The sequence below is a fragment of the Lagenorhynchus albirostris genome, chromosome 13 (genome assembly GCF_949774975.1).
Source record: "Lagenorhynchus albirostris chromosome 13, mLagAlb1.1, whole genome shotgun sequence".
Taxonomy (NCBI): Eukaryota; Metazoa; Chordata; class Mammalia; order Artiodactyla; family Delphinidae; genus Lagenorhynchus; species Lagenorhynchus albirostris.
This window is the reverse complement of record NC_083107.1, coordinates 84,830,513-84,851,097: the sequence shown is the minus strand read 5'-3', so window position 1 is coordinate 84,851,097 and position 20,585 is coordinate 84,830,513.

Below are 20,585 nucleotides of genomic sequence, written 5' to 3'. Positions count from 1 at the left end.
AAATAATTAAGTTCTGATTTTATCAAGATGGAAGTGAAGATGCAGGAGCTAGAGGTGATATTTACCCAGACAAATCACAGCTGGTAATTTCACAACGAATCAGGCCATGATGGAGAATTATTCAGAGCTTTTCAATCAGAATACATCTTTAATTGGTAATCAAGATATAATTTTATTAACATGGTGTGTGGTTGGAGGAGGTTTTCTGGGAGCTTTAATCCATTTAAAGAAAATGTAAATATATTAGAATCTCAAATCATCATAAGTGATTGCTACTTTGCTACCAGTGGAATTGGTATATGTTCTGTGCCCTCACACAGTTGTTACATGGGATCTAAGTCAAGGGCAGTGCTAGGGTCTGTTCTAGGGAAGGGAGTCCCTTCCTCATGGCGCCTCAGCCCCAGTCACCCCCACCAGCCATCCTGTATCCTGTGCCATGAACACTATGTCTCAGAGAAGCAAACTGCATCCTGTAATGCCTGGGCTGGTGGCTGTCCCACAAAGCCATAGAACTGATTTCCTCTCTCACCATTCGCTGCCACTGCACTGGGAATGTGAGCATTACATTCTCCCTTTTATCACTTTCCAAATACTGCAGTTCAGGAGACATGATCTTCCTCACCTGTCTCTTCATGTCACATCCCTGGTTCTGGCTTTCACTCAGCATCGATCCATCTGCCTCAGGGGGCTAGCCCCCTCGCAGTCGCCCTCTGTGTGATCATGGTTGGCCAAGAGGACGCACATATTATGACTCATAAGATGTAACAGCAAATGGGCTTCTCTGGTGTCGCAGTGGTTGAGAGTCCGCCTGCCAATGCAGGGGACACGGGTTCGTGCCCCGGTCCGGGAAGATCCCACATGCCGTGGAGCAGCTGGGCCTGTGAGCCATGGCCGCTGAGCCTGTGCGTCCGAAGCCTGTGCTCCGCAAAGGGAGAGGCTACAACAGTGAGAGGTCCGCGTACGACAAAAAAAAAAAAAAGATATAACAGCAAATAAAGTTCTGGAATTCAAGTGCCTGGGTTCTAACTGCAGCTCCAAAGCTCACTGGTTAGTGAACATGGACAACTGACTCGAATCTCCCCCCCCATCAGGTTCCTCAACTCACACATAAAGTTGGTGTGCAGGACTCCCCTCAGGTCCCCTCCCCTCCTGTGTCCCTTGGAGGTCCCTCCCAGGCCGTCCGTGCCCCTGGCTCCTGGTAGGACTTGGCAGGCCAGAGAGAGAGTGAGAATGAGAGGTGTCTGGGTACTTGTTTTTCTGGCTCCTTCCAGAAGGAATTCTGAGGTTTCTTTGGGCTAAATCATCTCTCCACAGAAAGTCCTTGTTAGACTCAAGACCCCCAGTGTTGCAAGACTTTCTGTTCTTACGACGCCAAGTAGGCTGTACCAGCCTCACCCTTTTTTTAAATTTTTTATTGGAGGATAGTTGATTTACAATGTTGTCTTAGTTTCTTCTGTACAGTAAAGTGAATCAGTTATACATATACATATATCCACTCATTTTTAGACTCTTTTCCCATATAGGTCATTACAGAGTATTGAGAAGAGTTCCCTGAGCTATAAGGTAGGTCCTTATTAGTTATCTATTTTATATATAATAGTGTGTATATGTCACCCTTTCAGGTAGTGGCAGCACAGCTGCTTCTAGACCTACAAACTTCCACCCAACAGCAGATGTATGATCACTCCCTTTGTGATACCTAGAGACAAATGACAATGAAAGCACGATGATCCAAAACCTATGGGATGCAGCAAAAGCAGTTCTAAGAGGGAAGTTTACAGCAATACAAGCCTACCTCAAGAAAGAAGAAAAATCTCAAATAGCAATCTAACTTTACACCTAAAAGAACTATAGAAAGAAGAATAAACAAAACCCAAAGTTAGTAGAAGGAAAGAAAACATAAAGATCAGAGCAGAAATAAATGAAATAGAAACAAAACAATAGCAAAGATCAATAAAACTAAAAGCTGGTTCTTTGAGAAGATAAAAAAAATTGATAAACCATTAGCCAGACTCATCAAGAAAAAGAGGGAGAAAACGCAAATCAATAAAATTAGAAATGAAAAAGGAGAAGTTACAACAGACACCACAGAAATACAAAGCATCCTAAGAGACTACTACAAGCAACTCTATGCCTACAAAATGGACAAACTGGAAGAAATGGACAAATTCTTAGAAAGGTATAACCTTCCAAGACTGAACCAGGAAGAAATAGAAAATATGAACAGACCAATCACAAGCACTGAAATTGCAACTATGATTAAAAATCTTCCAGCAAACAAAAGTCCAGGACCAGATGGCTTCACAGGTGAATTCTATCAAACACTTAGAGAAGAGCTAACACCCATCCGTCTCAAACTTTTCCAAAATATTGCAGAGGAAGAAACACTCCCAAACTCATTCTGTGAGGCCACCATCACCCTGATACTAAAACCAGACAAAGATACTACATAAAAAGAAAATTACAGACCAATATCATTGATGAACGTAGATGCAAAAATCCTCAACAAACTACTAGCAAACAGAATCCAACAACACATTAAAAGGATCATACACCATGATCAAGTGGGATTTATCCCAGGGATGCAAGCATTTTTCAACGTATGCAAATCAATCAATGTGATACACCATATTAACAAATTGAAGAATAAAAACCATATGATCATCTCAATAGATGCAGAAAAAGCTTTTGACAAAATTCAACACCCATTTATGATAAAACCTCTCCAGAAAGTGGGCATAGAGGAAACCTACCTCAACAAAATAAATGCCATCTATGACAAACCCCCAGCAAACATCATTCTCAATGTTGAAAAACTGAAAGCATTTCCTCTAAGATCAGGAACAAGACAAGGATGTCCACTGTCACCACTATATTCAACATAGTTTTGGAAGTCCTGCCATGGCAACAAGAGAAGAAAAAGAAATAAAAGGAATACAAATTGGAAAAGAAGAAGTAAAACTGTCACTGTTTGCAGATGACATGATACTATACATAGAGAATCCTAAAGATGCCACCAGAAAACTACTAGAGCTAATCAATGAATTTGGTGAAGTAGCAGGATACAAAATTAATGCACAGAAATCTCTTGCATTCTTATACACTAATGAAGAAAAATCTGAAAGAGGAATTAAGGAAACACTCCCATTTACCATTGCAACAAAAAGAATAAAATACCTAGGAATAAACCTACCTAGGGAGACAAAAGACCTGTATGCAGAAAACTATAAGATACTGATGAAAGAAATTAAAGAAGATACCAACAGATGGAGAGATATACCATGTTCTTGGATTGGAAGAATCAATATTGTGAAAATGACTATACTACCCAAAGCAATCTACAGATTCAATGCAATCCCTATCACATTACCAATGGCATTTTTTACAGAACTAGAACAAAAAGTCTTAAAATTTGTATGGAGACACAGAAGACCCCGAATAGCCAAAGCAGTCCTGAGGGAAAGAAACTGAGCTGGAGGAATCAGGCTCCCTGTCTTCAGACTATACTACAAAGCTACACTAATGAGGACAGTATGGTACTGGCACAAAAACAGAAATGTAGATCAATGGAACAGGATAGAAAGCCCAGAAATAAACCCACACACCTATGGTCAACTAATCTATGACAAAGGAGGCAAGGATATACAATGGAGAAAAGGCAGTCTCTTCAATAGGTTGTGCTGGGAAAACTGGACAGCTACATGTAAAAGAATGAAATTAGAACACTCCCTAACACCATACACAAAAATAAACTCAAAATGGATTCAAGACCTAAATGTAATACCGGACAATATAAAGCTCTTAAAAGAAAACATAGGAAGAACACTCTTTGACATAAATCACAGCAAGATCTTTTTGATCCACCTCCTAGAGTAATGGAAATAAAAACAAAAATAAACAAATGGGACCTACTGAAACTTAAAAGCTTTTGCAAAGCAAAGGAAACTACAAACAAGACGAAAAGACAACCCTCAGAATGGGAAAAAATATTTGCAAATGAATTAACCGACAAAGGATTAATCTCCAAAATATATAAACAGCTCATGCAGCTCGATATTAAAAAAACAAACAACCCAATCCAAAAATGGGCAGAAGACCTAACTAGACATTTCTCCAAAGAAGACATAAAGATGGCCAAGAAGCACATGAAAAGCTGCTCAACATCACTAATTATTAGAGAAATGCAAATCAAAACAATGTGGTATCACGTCATACCAGTTAGAATGGGCATCATCAGAAAATCTACAAACAACAAATGCTGGAGGGGATGTGGAGAAAAGGGAACCCTCTGGCACTGTTGGTGGGAATGTAAATTGATACAGCCACTATGGAGAACAGTATGTAGGTTCCTTAAAAGACTAAAAATAGAATTGCCATATGACCCAGCAATCCCACTACCGGGCATATACCCAGAGAACACCATAATTCAAAAAGACACATGCACCCGATGTTCATTGCAACACTATTTACAATGGCTGGGTCATGGAAGCAACCTAAATGCCCATCGACAGATGAATGGATAAAGAAGTCATGGTACATATATTCAATGGAATATTACTCAGCCATAAAAAGGAACGAAATTGGGTCATTTGTAGAGACGTGGATGAATCTAGAGACTGTCATACAGAGTGAAGTATGTCAGAAAGAGAAAAACAAATATCGTATATTCACACATATTTGTGGAACCTAGAAAAATGATACAGATGGACAGGTTTGTAGGGCAGAAATTGAGACACAGATGTAGAGAACAAACGTATGGACACCAAGGGTGAAAGCGGCAGAGGGGAGTGGTGATGGTGTGATGAATTGGGAGATTGGGATTGACATATATACACTAATATGTATAAAATGGATAACTCATAATAAACAGCTGTATAAAAAATAAATTAAATCATTTTTTAAAAAAATATCAAATAAAAAAAGAAAGAAAAAAAAAGAGTAGAAACAAAGTGAAAAGAGTGACACCAATTACTTTGCTATTACAGCCACCAGGCAGGAAAGGATAGTAGCTTTGACTAGGATGCCTGTAGAAGAGATGCAGATACATTTTTAATGTGGGATTCTTTTTGATGGTGGAAGTAGCAGGTCATGGTTCTGGGATAGAGGTGATGATGACAAGGTAGGCATCTAGCTTGGGGCCTGGGAAATCAGCTGTATCATGACCTTGGAGACCCAAGGGGAGGTAGAGGTGTAAAGAAGGCAGCTGGAGATGGGAGCCTGGAGTTCAAAGTGAGATCTGGAGATGAAAGTGGATGAGTCATCCTTTCAACCCATTTAAGGTTGCAGTCTTGCATGTAATCACCAAAAAGAAAGCATAGAGAGAAAGCTGCAGGGCCAAACTGAGCGACTCCATCCTTTTTTTTTTTTCTACTTGGAGAAGGTTGCTTTTTATCACTGAGATATAATTGACAAAACATTATATTAGGTTCAGGTGTACAACATAAAGATTTGATATTTGTATATACTGAAAAAAATGAGCACCACCATAAAGTCTAAGTTATTCTTTATCACCATACAAACTTACAAAGTATGCAATGCAATATTATTGACTATAGTCACCATGCTGTATGTTACATCTCCATGACTTATTTATTTTATGAGTGGAAGTTTCTACCTCTTGACCCCCTTCACTCACCCCTACTACTCCTCCCTTCTGGAAAATACCAATTTGCTCTCTGTATATATGTGTTTGGATTTGTTTTGTTTGTTTGTTTGTTAGATTCCATACATAAGTGCGATCATATGGTATTTGTCTGTGTCTAACCTATTTCGCTTAGCATAATACTCTCAAGGTCCATCCATATTGTTACAAGTGGCAAGGTTGCATTCTTTTTATGACTGAGTATATTTTCATTGTATGTGTGTGTGTGTGTGTGTGTGTGTGTGTGTGTGTGTGTGTGTATCACATTTTCTTTATCCATTTATCCATCTCTGGACACTTTGGTTGTTTCTATATCTTGGCTATTGTGAATAATGCTGCAGTGAACATAGGGGGGCATATTTCTTTTTGAATTATTAAATTTTGTGCTTATTTAAATTACTGTTTTTGTTTTCTGCTTATAAATACCCATAAGTGGAATTGCTAGATCATACAGTAGTTCTATGTAGTTTTTTGAGGTTCCTCCATACTGTTCTCCATAGTGGCTGCACCAATTTACATTCCCACCAACAGTTCACAAGGTTTACCTCTTCTCCAGAGCCCTGCCAACACTTATTTGTTTTCTTTTTGATAATGAGTGACTTCATCCTTTAGGAATAAGAGAAGGAGGATGAAATAGCAAAGGAGGTGGAGAAGAGCTTCCAAGAAAGGGAATGGACTCTCTGGACAGTCTAAACACTGTAAAAAAAAAAAAAATTAGGGTCCAGGGAGGAAGGAAATGACATCATCAAAGAGAAGTAGTTGAGTTTTGAAAGATCCAGGGCTCTTGCTTTCAGCTGTGGGGTCTTGTCCAGGAGAAAAAGTGTGAGGGGAAGTTGTTATTAATTGCTTTTAAAGGTTTCCATAAATTTTCATAATGTTCTAGAACTAGTGATTTGACATAATTAGTATTACAAATACTGTATACACAAAGATAAATGATACTGTAAGGTAGTCCATTGTTCTGCGCTCTCTCAGTAACGAGTGCCTGACACGATTCAAAGTTGCCGAAGCAAAAACTGGAAATTGTTCACCCACACAGTCAGAATTCTCTCCCTGTGTCTCTCAGCATTAGTCCTTTCATCGGTCAACATAATTCCCTGGTAATGGACATTGTCATCCTCCGTCTCTCTGTGGCAGGGGACAGTGAGGTATGACACCAGAAAGATGCAGGTATCCAATATCTCGGCCTCAGGCATCTAGAACAAGGACAGCATCTTCCTCCTGGAGTCCACATAGGAAATTCACAGGATCGTCTCCCTGGGACCTATGTCACCCCTTTGTTGACCACTTGGGGCAGAACAGAGAATAAGGAGTGACCCATCCTGGACTCCCATGGAGAGGAGGGGCTACACTCCCCAGAGGAAGGAGGTCCTCTTTCCAGCAAAAGACCGGGAGGGATGGGAGCGGAGGAAAGCACCAGCTGTCCACTGCAGACAGCCAGCAAATGCATTATCCTGTCAACAAATGCATGTCCAATTAAAGGACAATTCAGTCTTCTCACTTGCTACCAAGTAAATTTTAATAGTGACAAGTATTCCAGCTGAAAAATAGATTCTCTTCCTCTGAGGCGTTAATATGCAAAGACAGCAGCATCCAATAGAGGCTGTTCTTGAGTTAATTTTGTTAGGTGGTGGCAGTAGGAACATAAGATTTGGCTTAAAAAGAATCTAGCCTGCTGAAATAGTTTTGATATTTTCCTTCAGAACTGATGAATAAAACTTAAGACACTCTAACCTCATGGACAATTTTTTAATTAGTTCACGTTGCTATCCAAATGGGAAACCATTGTTATGGTTATTACTACATAAAATGCATGATAAAATAAGAAAAGAATTCCAGAATCTCATATTTTCATATTATTATGTGTTGGAAAAAATATATATATACATATACATACCCACAGATACACACACACACACTCAACTGAACAAAAGATATTCTAGAGCCACAAACATGTCTATCTGTTTTTATTTGTTCTGGGAGCTCATACAAGAGCCCTCGTCTGGCATTGACATGTAAATGAGTCAGTGATGGAACTATGCTTGCTCTGTCCCTGATCTACATGTCAATACCTGGCTATTCTGTAATTTATGTACACAGAGAAATCAGCTACTAGGCACAAGTCTTATCACCCCTGAACACATGTTAAAAATTTACTCCCTGAAATGGGTATGCTCAAATCCAACTTAGTAATATAGGCTAATGTACTTTACAAGTTTATTCACATGCAAAGTACATTTTGAAGCTATTTATCTTTCTTTTAAAAGAAATCACTGCCTTAAAGACATCTTTGGGGTCGGGAGCCTCTGATTTCTGCATTAAAATGTCCAGCTGTGTATCATCAAGCAGAGTCGATCAAGCCAACATGCACACCTGCTGACAAGGTTCCCCTGCAGCCTTTTCATTACCAGACACCCAAATATCACTGTTTATGTCCTGCTCAGATGACTGATACTTGAAGATCTGTGTTTTAGAGTTTATACATTAGACCAATTATGATGAAAAATCTGGTTCCATGATGGCAGTAAGGCTGTGCCCATCACAAGTCCTGTCACTTTCAGAAAGGTGTGTCCCAAGTAGGCTTGGACCAAACTCCATTCCAGTGCCAGGCCTTTGGGCAGGGAGAGCAGCCCCTAAGCACTCTGCTAAATGCCTTCAGGCAAATTGCCCTTGTCCATCGAGGTCGCTTGACTTTCCTGTTTCAGCGCCTCCTCAAAAGGCAGCAGCTAGCAGCACCGTGTGACTTCAGACTTCCTGTGACAAAGTCACGAAGCCTATTTTCATCAGAGTCGGTTTTCAAACATCTGTTAAAACTGGGTAGGTTGAGAAAGAACCCAGCCTTATGAAATCATTTTTAAAAACTTTCAGATCGATATGTCCTCAATGAGGGAAGCATACAAATGTATTAGTTGCAGAAAATGGTCAGATCTCTCTAAGGTGAAATAAAGCAAATGCTGATCTTCAATGTCTATGAAATTTCTTTGGAAATATTTTATGATGCTATTCCTCATATCTAATTCCTACTATTTTGATAATTTTAAACATTGCGGTAGGAAGAAGGGCAACATGCTGTGAGGGAAAACAGCTCTGGAAGGGGAATCCACAGACCTAGGTGCTTATCTGCTTGGCTTTCCTTGGGGATCCCAGGAGAACCCCCAGGACCTCCCTTGGCCTGAATTTATATTTATATTTATTTATTTGTAAATATTTATATCTTATATCTGTAAGATTAGGGGATTTTAAATATTTGTTAAATGTTCATATCTTGTATAATGCTAATTAATTGTCACTTTCATTTAGGGAAAACCAGAATGGCACTTAGGTACTGACAGGGATGGATGCAAAGTTGTAGGGTCTTACGTCCTCTGAGATAGAATTAGAGTTCCTGCTTTTCTCTTTGTATCTCATGGAACTTCTGACCGTATTCTTGCAAAAATTAAGCAAAGCAAAACCAAACAAAAAAACTAGGTGTGCTAGAGATTGAAACTGTGGGAGAAGTTGTACTATTTAAAAGTAGGTCTGAACGTGACCAAGAATCTGCACTTCTGACAAGTTCCAGGTGGTGTTGCTGGTCCAGGGCCTACACTTTGAGAATCACTAGTGTTGTGTGTCTATCTAATTCCAACACTAACTTGACATCATTAGGAGTCGCTTTAGGGGTTTTCTGATTTTTTCCCTTTTTGAAGAGAGTTCTCTAAAGCCTAAGTAAGGTTCCTAAAGTTAGGAACGTATTTTTACTTATCAGAAGCATCTTCTACCATGAACAGATATCATTTTTAGGAATACCGTGGCAGGCAGGCAGCATGTGCAGTCATGATAGTATCACCTTATACCCCAAATCACGTGCAGGCAGAGAGAGGCCGCAGCTCCGGGAACATATTCTTAGTCCTCCTTCCATAGTGCAGCTTCTGGGAGCAACCGTGAGACTAGGGGGTTTTCCAAAGACCACCTACCAGGTAACAAAAGCGTGCAGGGATGTCTCCCTCTCCATCCTTAGAAGCCAAGGGAAGCACACGAGTTCCCTCGAAAGCCCAGCATGCTTTCCACTTTCAGCTGGAATCACATGTGGTGCTCCCAGCGACCCTGCGTGCGCAGTTCTCCTCGGCCGGAACAGGAGGCTGCTTCTCACACCCAGGTAAGGCTCAGTTCCCTGTCCAGGAAGAAGGTCCCTCTCCTGATAGCTGCACTATATGTTGTTGCAGGATCAGAACTAAGTATGTAACATACTAACAGTTACGTATTTTAGCTTACACATTTAGAAATATGCTTTGAGATGTCATTCTCAGGTTCTTTCTTTCTTTCCTGCAAGTAAGTGTTAAAGTTTAGAGGATGATAGGAAGCTGCAAAGCAGTGCAGGGTGCAGGAGAGGGGTCTGGGCTTTGACAACAATGGAGTCCCCGTGGAACATCTCATCTAACCATAGGTGCCGCCGGCCTCCCAGCTTCCCCGCTAGTGAGAAGGGGGCTCTCAGCCCTGGGATCTGATTCAAAGACTCAGAGAGAAGGGGGCTGACTGGCCTGTCTCCTTAGGGGAGGGCTTGACAACTGAACCCCAGAGGCCCACCTCCCTTGGGATTCCCCCCACACAGAGGCTCTCCCTGAACATCACTTTCTCCCCTCTTCTCCCCTTTTTGTGGGCTGGCAGAGAGCACCTCTGCCCCATGATACTGACACATCTACAGAGTCCAAATAGTTCTTTTACAGACAAGGAAACTGAGGCCAAATAAGTTAGAGGGTTTTCTGAATGGCAGGAAAGAAAATCAGTTCGAGGACCAGACTGAATTCTGTGTCACCACACTCCAGACTGATGTCCAGGGAAGGAAGATACATAGATATATGGTGTTGTTCTATTTCATCTGAGTTATTAGGTACTATGTTCCTTTTTTCTCCTTACTATGAAACTATACAAGGGTTTCTGAAACTGGGCACTGTGGACCTTTGGGACCACAATGTCATTGGTTGGGGAAGGGGCATTATGCACTGTAGGATGTCTAGAGCATCTTGGCATCTTCCTGCTAGATGCCAGTAGCACCAGGCCTGACAGCTGTGATAACCAAAAATGTCTCCTGACCTTTCCAAACACTCTCCAAGGGCCAAAACCTCCCAGGATGAGACCTATTTAAGTTATCCTGTGGCAACTAATAAGCTGCTAATATAGTCAAGTATTTTACATATGAAAAATAACTATTTTTTAAAATAAATTTATTTATTTATTTATGGCTGCATTGGGTCTTCATTGCTGTGTGCAGGTTTTCTCTAGTTGCAGTGAGCAGGGGCTGCTCTTTGTTGAGGTGCATGGGCTTCTCATTGCAGTGGCTTCTCTTGTTGCGGAGCAAGGGCTCTAGGTGCGTGGGCTTCAGTAGTTGTGGCTCTCAGGCTCTAGGCACGCAGGCTCAGTAGTTGTGGCGCACGGGCCTAGCCGCTCCGCGGCATGTGGGATCTTCCCGGACCAGGGCTCGATCCCATGTCCCCTGCATTGGCAGGCGGATTCTTAACACTGCACCATCAGGGAAGTCCCAGGAACTATTTTTAAAAGGGTATGTGTGGGAAGTATATTTGGGTGTGTGTCTGGATGTATCGTTCCGTGTGTGTGTGTGTGTGTGTAAATGATAAAGAGTTCCACTAGATTCTCTTTGGTTAAATCAAAATGCATTGAGACTTCTGTTTCTGGCCAAGATCGAGTCAGAGTGACTGGATTTACCTTTCTGCCTGAAACCATCAAAACTCCAGGCAAGTTGTCGGCAACAGCAATTTCAGATGCTGGTCCTCGGGCAGCGCGTGCAGGGTTCTGGAGAGAGGATAATGGGGGGTCTGCCACCCCCTCCACAGCTGCCCCAAGTGTGTCCAGGAAGGCACCTCCCCAAGTTAGGAGGCAGGACGCAGCACATCTTGTGTTATCATGATGGACCCAGCATCTCCACATCCTGCACAGCCCAGCTCACGCATGCGCGATGCTCTGCCCTCAACCTGAGAGATGCTGTCCTGGGGACAGGAGGCACGAGCCCTGGCCTCTCGCCTCCAAGTGGGGTGGACACATTTGAAATCTGCTTACAGTGCATTGAAGATACAATGATTTCCTGTTTCAGAGAAAATATCTCCTTTCTAGAAAGGCTATTCTCTTGGCATACAATTTCCCCATGTAATTTTGGGGAAAAGTACTTGCAATCTTGTTAATAAATAGACTTTTTCTTACTGACTGAAAATAGTGGTAATTTCAATCTGGCTGTAATCACTGGTATTTATCTATTTTCTGATGTGTATATCAGCAGCCTTAGCATTGGACAACTAGACCCTCACCCCACCCCACCCCAGGGAAAGGAAGAGTTTCCCAGCCAAACAAAAACAGAGGGAGTGGATCGTGCTACCTACATGCCAAACCTCAATTTCCCTTTCCTTTAAAAAGGGATAGTATGGTAATAATAATACTAACATGATCATGATGAGATCTTTCTCCCAAGTTTGCAGGGAATGATAAGTGGTGCTGAGCAGAGCCTGCTTGCTGTAAGTACTGAGACTCTGGCTCCTCCAGTATTATCATCGTTACTATTACTACTTTTACTCTTGCTATTCGAAGAAAGAGATTATATGGAGAAGGGTTGAAAACTGGGTTCGAATCCCAACTATGAGGCCTCCTTAGCCATTTAATCATAGAAAGTCAATGATCACCTCCTGCCCTATTTCCCTGTAAGCAAATGGCGATAATGATGACATCTTTCTCTAAGCACAGGGGAGCCAGGATCCAAACCCAAGGCTGTTTGACTCCAGAACCCTCGCTGCTTCACACCCCATCAGAGTCAATTATTGGTGAATCTAATCCTAAAAAGCCACGCCATCCTTTACAAGGCATCCAGATGACAAAGCCATCCTGCAACATGTCTGAGTCCTGGAGTCCTAGATTTCACATATGAAACAACTCAGGATAAATGTGGATTTGTATCTGTTCCTATCTCCTTCCACAGAGTTGCTACCACTCCCAGAAAATTCCTTCTGAGCACTGCCTGGCCCACCATCTGCGATATGCCGTTTACCTAGACGAACCTTCCTGCAGCAGGAAATGCAGGGCGGGGCAGACATGACTCAGAGCTCCAATTAAGAAAGGAAATTTGCATTAGGAGCAAAAATCGCCTGTTCTCTCTCCTTCCTTCCGAAGAAGAGGGGAGCCTCAGGGGTGTGGGTTTGGAGTTTTGCGAGGGGGATGGGGTGTGATTGTCCGGGTTCGAACGGCTTATTGTGGCGGAGGATCGGAAGCCTGGCAACACGCAAAGGTGTGGGAGGCGCCCACGTGGAGAAGATGGGCTCCCTTCCCTCCGGGCCCTGTCTCTTTAACTCTTCTCCATCCGCTCTCTGTGAGACCCTGGCAGCCCCTCGCAGCCGTGACCTCTCTAAACTGTCAGCCTCAGATTAACTGATACTTCATCAATTTCGCCTGAACTACATTTGCAACCGGCTCTCAGGAGGATGGCCAAGTGCGTCAAATGCCAGGCATTAGCCTCCCAGAGCCAGATTTCCTTCGGAACGATGGGGCATTTTCCAATAGTCTTGCAGGGGCCTGGGCAACAAGCCGAGGGGGACTTTTCCCGGAGGGGAAAAGCAGGAGCCTCTGATTATTCCTTGTAAATTTTTCATGAGGACATCTGCCCACCCTCGCTCCTCTGGAACTGCCCTCATCCCAGCCCCCCTCTGCATTCAGGCCTCCTGACAAGGCATGAAAAACGAGAATGACTGGGCTCGGCCCCCATTAGCCAGGAAGCGGCTGCTAGGAGCCTGGGATTTCAGTCTCTGGAGGGGCCAGGCTGCCGGAGAGGGGTCTTCGAAACAAAAGACCAGCGGGAGAAGGATGATTCTTCGGCGAGTCTACAGAGCGAGGCCACTCCTCCGGTAGGTGGCCTGGACACACAGATGGTCCTGGTTGATAAAGCCAGCCTGGCCCAGAGAGAGCTGTTAGTCCTGCAGCCTGCGGACCCCACCGATCTTGGCCTGGGAAATCAGGGTCCTTGGTCCTACCTTCCTTGCACTTCTTGGGGGGCCCTCCAGCATGGGGTGGAAAGGCAGGCTCCCCGTGCTACCATATTCATATCCCCCAAGTCAAAGCCAGGGAGGATTAAAGTATAGAGATGGGGGAGGGAGGTGCTTCCTTAGTTAAGTAATAAAATACATCTAACCATTCCTTTGGAAATACCAGCAACTCACAAGCTTCAGAATCCTCTCTCTCTCCATACAGTTCAAATCAAGAGCCAGCACCTCTTTCTCATCAATGCATCAAATCATGTCGATGTCCTTTTTGTGCTCCCTTTGAAGTGGCATGTGCTTCAATTTATTTTTAATCTTCTAAGTGATGTCGTAAGGGCTGCCACCCAGGTGACATATGAAGTCGGTTCTTCCAGGCGGAAGAGCTGCAAAGGCTGGTTGGACCCACACCGGACCCATGTGCTGAAAATCGTCCAGGGTCAGAGATTGACCTCCAACGCGGGGAGATGCCTGGAAAGGAGGATTCCACGAAAGAGGGAAATTTATGAAGACACTCACCGCGCACACCTTGGAAAGGCCACCTTTTGTGCTGAGCTTGGCCGGTCCTCGGGGAGCCGGGGGCGGCCCTCCGTGGAGCAACGGTGCCCCCAAGCGGTCGCCCCTCGCCGCTCCCTCCCTTCCTTCCCGTCGCCGCCAACGGGGAGATGACAGAGAGAAAATGAGTTGCTATGAACTGTTGGCCTGAACATCACATCTTTAAATAGTTATCCACATGAAAGAAAGCCTGGGACTGATTCAAAGCCACCTTGATGGGAAAATCTGGGAATGCCCATAAAAAGCAGCGCACAGAACTGAGGAATGTTTTTTTTTTTTTGCTGTTGCTTTGTTTTGCGCTTTCCTCCCCACCCCCCCCAAACAGCTATACTGGCGATTACATATTCCACAAGAAAATAAAATTAAATACATTTACTTAGTTGATTAATTAATTTTTGGATCTCTACCACGATCCAATTCAAAGACCTGAACAACAGAAACTTAGCTGGGAGGGGTGCGGGGAGGACCTCTTTCACCCCAAAGCAGGAAAAGAGGACAGAAGTATCAGAGAACCGGGAGTCAGGCAGATGCAGATAAAACTCCTGCCCTGATGTGGACGGTACATGGTTGATGACTTTAGATTAGTCATTTTGCTGTTGATGTTTTGGTTTTCTCATATGTGAAATGGACCATCTGTGAAATGATATTATTCGAGACAGTGCTTCTGAATGATGCAGTCAATACGAATGGGGGTTAAGCTTCCTTTCAAATCCCTGCCCATATTCCTGATGTCCTTCCTCCTGCTCTGCCTCTCCTTCGACCTCATGCTTTCTCCTCTTCACCTGAAAGTCTCACCTCCATCTTGCCCTCCTCCCAGGAAGCCTCTTCCCAGCATGTCCACGAGTGTCCACGACCCAGTACCTTTCTGACCATCCATGTCCTCAGATGTTCTCGTTTTCTATCCCTCAGTTCCTCAGCCACACAGCGGATGCTTAAAAATCCTTACTGGTGAATAGGTTGGTTCTCAAATGAGAAATGCCTGAATTTCGAGGCAGAAAGCACACTGACAAAATCTTTGAATCCAGAATCTAACTCCATCACTGGATTTATCTCTCTGTCACTGAGGAGTCACAATTTCTGAGAATGTTTTTTCCATCTATAAAGCAAAAGTTGTGCTGGAAAAAATAATAGTATTATTTTTTTGGAAGTTTTCAACTCATTACTTACTGAAGTCTTTAATAATCTCCCATGGTGAGTTGTTTCAGAAAAAGTTATTTAGTGAGTGCTGGGAATTACTAGATTAAATCATGTAAAGTTGCTATTTGTATGGGCTAAAATTATCAAATATGAGAAATTTTATAAGTTATAGCTAAAATGGCTTTTCCTGGAGAATTGGATCATACTAAGTGAGTTTCTTCTCTCTGTCAGGCATTTTAGTACCAAGGCGATCGAGGAAACAGCCATGCCATAGTCTTTGCTTTCTTGGATTATCAGGGTCTATGAGGATTGAACAACATTGTCTTAGTATTTGCCAGGCACATGTGAAAGCATTTCAACTTTAAAATGTATTAAGAATAAATAGGTAAAAGTGTGAAGGAAAGTTTTAACAAATGCTGGAGGTCAGAATGTGAGGCAGTGTAAATATCATCTCTAAATACATACTGAGATGGTTTCTAGAAAGCACATCTGCAGACAGCTAACACTTCATAGTCGTTTCATAGGAGTTTGTATATTGACAAAATTGGGTTCGTTAGTGGTAAGAATGTCTGATGGCCTTCGGTGTTCTTCCCTCTATACTGGCTCTTTTTCCTCCCAGTCCTCTTCTGTTATGGTTCAGGTATATTACGATAGCTCTCATTTCTTATCTAGAATAGCATTGTCCAATTTTGTTTCCTCTGATCATGCATATATTTAGGAAACCAACCTGAGAAACTAAAAAGCATCTGTGCATATTTAGGTACGTATTCATTACATACACCTACTTCTGAAGAAGATGTGTACAGTATAGGTGAGATAAGAGAAAACAAATAATGTTTTGGATGAATTTTAAATTTTCATTTAAAAATAAAAACTTTTGTACCATCAAGAAGAAATATTTTATTAATAATAAGATTATATTTTAGTGAAAGAAATATGATTTGCTATTTTTTTATGTTGGTTTGACACTTTGTGATACAATAAAGCTCTAAGTTCAGTTTATTTTTTATATTAAATTATTGTCATAGTTGAAAAGTCTATTTCATGGAAGTACATAAATCCAGATAGAAATGAATCGTGAGCCATGCTTTCTAAATTTGGGTGCCACGATTCAATCCCATTCAACAATTACATGGAGACTTGCCGGGGGGAAGGTGGTTGTTAGAATCCAGGTACTAAATTTCCTTTTTCCTGAATTGTTCTTTCAAGCTTACATTTTGTCATTTTTATAATTTCATCCAAGTGGTTCAAAGCTCTATACCTCATTTTAGAAAAAATTTTAAAATATATATTTTTGTTGTTTTTACAATGCACAGATTTAAGAGTTTTGTTGTCATTGTTGATGTATAATATTTTGATAATAAAAATCACATCACAGTAGCATCACTTCCAGATGTCTAATTCCAAGTTCCACGCTCTCTGTAGTATAAATTTCCCTCCAAAAGGAGTTACCTTCTCATTCATTGTTTAAAAAACACCTATGGGTTGCAGTATACACTTAAGATTACTCATTTAGTTATTCATTTTCAATTTCTTCATTAAAAAATACCTGGTTAGGCTTCCCTGGTGGCGCAGTGGTTGAGAGAGTCCGCCTGCCGATGCAGGGGACACGGGTTCATGCCCCGGTCCGGGAAGATCCTTCATGCCGCGGAATGGCTGGGCCCGTGAGCCATGGCCGCTGAGCCTGCGCGTCCGCAGCCTGTGCTCCGCAACGGGAGAGGCCACAACAGTGAGAGGCCCGCGTACCGCAAAAAAAAAAAAAAAAAAAAAACCTGGTTAACAGCATTGGATGACAGCTAATTCTTACCACTACTCCTCCAAAGCATAACTTGAACAAATATTTTTTATAACTCCATTTCACATTTGACAACTCTTAAGAACTTTGCAATGTAATAAACAGTAAACGTGTGTACTAAAGATTTTTGTATTTATTTCCCATGTTCTTAAAAAGTGTTGCAACATTTTAAAGGATCACTGACTAGGAATAATGTGGGGAGTGAATGGCTTGTGCTAGCATCCTTTGTCATTGGCAGTTAGGCAGAGCAACCCTGGTTACCTTTACATCAGTTTTTTCCACAAACTATCATTTTGTTAACAGAATTGTGTGCTGTTCAGATCACAAAGAAGTTTTTCGTAGTGTATTTCATTAGTGAAACTGAATTTAGGCAGTACCAGAAGGTTGGATATACTATACACATCTGTATTTTACCCAATTGTAGAGCACACCTCCCAGACTAATTTAATCACAAATTGGTTTCTTCCAATCTTGCATAATATTTTTATGCATCTCCAAAAGCACTTGAAGACAAGGGTACAGGGACTTCCCTAGTGGTGCAGTGGTTAAGAATCCGCCTGCCAATGCAGGGGACACGGGTTCGATCCCGGGTCCAGGAAGATCCCACGTGACGCGGAGCAACTAAGCCCGTGCATCACAACTACTGAGCCTGTGCGCTAGAGCCCACAAGCCACAACTACTGAGCCCATGTGCCACAACTACTGAAGCCCACATGCCTAGAGCCCGTGCATTGCAACAAGAGAATCCACCACAATGAGAAGCCTGCGCACCGCAACAAAGAGTAGCCACCGCTCGTCGCAACTAGAGAAAGCCTGCGCTCAACAACAAAGACCAACGCAGCCATAAATAAATAAATAAATAAATAAATAAATAAGACAAGGGTACGATTTCGTATATGACATATTGTTTTGTCTGCTGTTTCAGCCATTTTCACCAAAGGAGGAGAAGCGCTATCTTCTTAATGGATACGGCTTTTCATCTTTTCCCACCAAGGAAAAAAAATTCAGAAGAGACTTCTAAAGAATTATCATTGAGTTTATGGAATTTTGCAAAGCACAGGACTAAATAACGTAAAGGCTGTAGCATTGGCAAAAGAGTTAGATATTCTTGTCTTCGTATTTGAATTCTTAGAGCACAATGTCTTCCTAATTCTGACGGAACTGCACTTTTGTGAGTTAATACGCCGAGGCACCAGCTCTCTGCCCACCAAAAGCGAGGATCGTGGTTATCACGGTGGACTTAAACCTACATTTCAAATCATTTTTATAGCGTTGAAACTTGTGTTTGCTAGTTTCGGATTTTATTACCTTATTGCCCTTTTAATCTGGTTATGACAGAGGAAGCTCTTGAATCATGAATGGGACATATAGCAGCTCTGTTATTTTCTTTTTGTTCATCTGTACTTGCAATATTAGTATTTTCAATCCGTGGTTTTGTAGGAATACTTCTAATGTAGTTATTCACTTTGAAGGGCTAGCAAAGTTAATACTAGACAAAATAATCTATAATAAATGCACTTGACCAGAGATAAGTAAACTACAGTTGCTCAAAACCCTAAAAAGTGGGAGTGCATGGGGTACCACCATAGACCCTCTGCCCTGGAGACCGCCCACTCCTCCTGCACGACTGTCCATCGCCCAACAGAGAGAGAGCCCCAGGGTCTCCACACCCTGACAGCCGTGGGTGCGGGCACAGTCGGCTCCACTCTAATGCTTGTTCTGACACGCACACTTGTTTCAACGAGATTATATATTAAGGAACGATTTGGGAATGATGCAGATGTTGTGTCTTCAGATGCCTGATTTCTCCTGCAAGAAACACTAGGTGAGTGTGATAAACTGCACCCAGCCAATCCGAGCCTAGGAACAGGCACACGTGCGCACGCACATGCACACACTCACACACCCCTCCATCATCTCCCAGGTACCACCCACCACCAGATGTCTCTCGAACCACACCCACCGTTCCATTAGAACTGGGCCCCTCCCACATCTCCATCCTTCCTCCAAAAGCCACCACAGCTCACAAGAGGATCCCTCAGCACCCACGTCCTCAAGCAAACCTCTGGCTTTTCTCGAGTTTAAGCGCCGTGTTTACTGCAGTACTGATGACAGTCCTCATCATTCAACAAAGTGTAAAACTGTAAGACTCTTTTTATTAGGTTCTTATCCCTTTTTTATGTCACTGACAAAGATGTTGTTCAAGCATTGTGCCCCTAGATCCATTTTCCCCATAACTGACTAATTGATTACCCAATTTGACATAGTTTGGTGACTTTTAGGGAGCTATGCATCCTGTTGTAACAGAACTGATTGTGTAACTTAACTTCTTTCTTTTTTGTCTCTTCCATCAATTTGCAACCAGAAACATCCCTAACATATTCAGGCATCTAAACGGGATGAAAGGAGCTAGAAGAGCTTATGAGAGACAGTGGCACCCAAGTGCCACTATTGATGTTCTCTGGGGCACTTCGTAGGCATAATTTCAGTTAATCCTCGCAACAGTCCTATGAGCCAGACATTTGAATCCCTATTTTAGACACAGGGAAAGGAGCCCTGAGTTATCAAAGACTGACTGAAGGTCATGCATCTTTCGCAGCTGTCAGACGCCAACGCCCTCAATATTTGCATCATGCTTGGCTGGCACCGTTCCCCTTGGAGTGTCCCATCCTAATTCTGATCCACCAGATGTCCTAATAGGAATCTGCGGCCCTGGCTCCTCAGAGAAAAGTATTGAAAGACAAGTGAGCTGTCAGCTCCTGCAGGGAGAGAAAGACCCACCAGCAAAGTTGAACAAGGTGAGGAGATAAAGATGTTTGAGCCATCTGGTCTCCCCACCCTGACCTCCTCCCTACTGTGACCAGTGGTGGCTCTGAGGAGCATATTTCCCACAAAGTTCACAAAAGGGGCAGGTCCTGGTGGAGGTACTTAGAATTTCACAGGCAACAGCTCCTGGTACCAGCTCTTCCCGCTGTCGCTGCCTGGTGGCCACAATCGGGTGGCCTCCACCAGAAGCAGCTCCCAGAGGATGCTCCAGGAGAGGCAACAACACCTGGAACCAGCTGCTTCCAAGACTTGGCCCTGACAAGGACTCTCACCCCGCCCAGCACTTCCCTCTGCTGAAGCAGATGTCTGTCTTTGGCTGCTGCCCAGTTTGGCATCATCTTCCCACGTGGTGGCAGGCACTGGCTGTGTGCATTTGAGGAAGTCACTTTGACTTAGTTTCGGTTCCTCTTACAGAAAATAGAATCAATGCCTATCGACATCGTTCTGAGGATTAATTGAGATAAGATATGAAAAGAGTGTGGCCATAAAGGCACTTAATCCATATCAGCTTCTTTCATGTTTGTTCATGGTGTGTGTGTGTGTATGGTGTGTGGTTTGTGGGTATGAGTGTGTGTGTGTGTGTATGCTTTGTGTATGGTGTGTGTATGTGTATGGTGTGTGTGTAC